Genomic DNA, 1,938 nt, shown 5'->3' on the forward strand with positions numbered 1-1,938 from the left:
CCCCCACATGCTTGAATATACATGCACGAACACACACACACACACACACACACACACACACACACACACACACACACACACCCACACCCCACACCCCACACCCCACACCCCACACACTGCATATTATAAAATAATATTTTAAACAGCAATAAAATAAAATATACCTGGGCTTTGCATAAACTCAGTGGTTTGACAACCTTAGAATCTATGAAGTCCTGGGTTAATGCACAGCTCTATAAAACTAAAAAAAAAAAAAAAAAAAAAAAAATGGAATGATAGCATGATAGTCTTCTTTCCAAAAGGTTTGCCCATTTACCTTGTAACACTTTAGATAATTACCTTTACAGAGATGTCCCAGCCTCTCAGATTTCAGTCTTACAAAGGAAAGAAACACTAGACAAAAAAGTTCCCACAAATTTCCGTGTACAAAATGGAGAAAATCCTTTGGGGAGATCAAGTTTTCAAAGGCAAAATGATTGAGAGACATGAGGTGGAGCTCTGTACTAGAGCACATTGTTAGCACACAGTGTCAAATCAGTGGTGGAACTGTACAAAAGCAAAGCAAAAGCATGGGAATGAGAAAGTTGTATGAACAATCAACACATACTCTGTTGCACCCTTAGTGCTGTAAGAGAATCAGTTGATTCATTTCACTCTCCTGCCCCAGGATACCTGGACAGAATGCCACCATTCTGTCACCTGATGTTGATAGCTTCCCTTGAATGACACAGGCTGGCCTTGGAGCCTTCCTTCTGTGGCTCCTTAAGCTTCAATTAAACTACATCAAGGGAGTTCTAGTGTTTCAGCCATCCATCCCAATCCCCATCCATATCCCTTCAGAATTCAATTGGCATGATGCTCAGAATAGCTCATCATTTAGTGGGAAGGGCTCACTTTCCCAGTCTACACTTGGCTGTGCAAATCCTTGCTCACCCAACCTAACCACAGTCTCTGGTGTGCAGTCTCCCCTGTGGCTAGTTAGATAGTCAGTTCTGTTCCTTTACAACATGCATATCCTCTCCAGGACACTTAATTCCTTCTACCTCAAAAAATGTAATTCTTTATGTACACACATTTCCCATCAGTTAAACTAACAGAAGACAGAATATGTCTCTAACACAGGTTTTAAAATGCTTAAAGCCTCTAGAATGCTTAGTTCAATGCCTAGCACACATAGGAACTCTAATAAATGTTTAATAAATGAGATAAAAATGAATTAATTCTGCTAAAATAAAGTTATTTCCCAGGGAGGCATTTGGAAAAATGCAACAATATTCAAATAATTATTGTTTTATACAAAATTACTACAAGTCAAGCACTTAAACTCTGGAGAGCCATCACCTCCTGAAAAGCGGCTTCTCATTCCCATGGGTATTTACTCACATGCCTCCTCTGAAAAGAAATGAGTTGGGAAAAATGAAAGAAAAGCCCATGTCGTGACGTTACTAAAGAATTAGGGACAGTTTTATGAAATACTCTGTGGTACCTAGAGATTCTAACAATGCTAAAGCTGCCAACCATGGAAACAATAGTTACCTACTTGAGCTTGCCCAACTCCAGCCTCTGTGCCTCACTTGGTAGGTCCTTGTACACAGAATTTTTGGATAGTTGGTGAGAGAGAGTCAAGACTTACAGGAAATGAAGCAAAATAATATAACATTTACCTCATAAGAACCGTATTAATCTGAAGCAATCTTGTTCCTAATTTGAACTAATAAAATAAAGAACTGTGTCAATACAACATGTATTTATGTTAGTATTTATAATGGCAACCAGAGTTTCAAAATGGATGAGAACTTCACATTCAAATTACTCCTTTATGTAACAAAGCAAGAAAAAATTGGCACATTTTAATTTGGCAGTACAGTTAAGAAATTAAGAATTGAATTTTTTTCTAAGTAGCCTTTAAAAATTTAAGAGGAATTGAATAGGTATTTA

This window comes from Cricetulus griseus, chromosome 4 (genome assembly GCF_003668045.3).
Source record: "Cricetulus griseus strain 17A/GY chromosome 4, alternate assembly CriGri-PICRH-1.0, whole genome shotgun sequence".
Classification (NCBI taxonomy): Eukaryota; Metazoa; Chordata; class Mammalia; order Rodentia; family Cricetidae; genus Cricetulus; species Cricetulus griseus.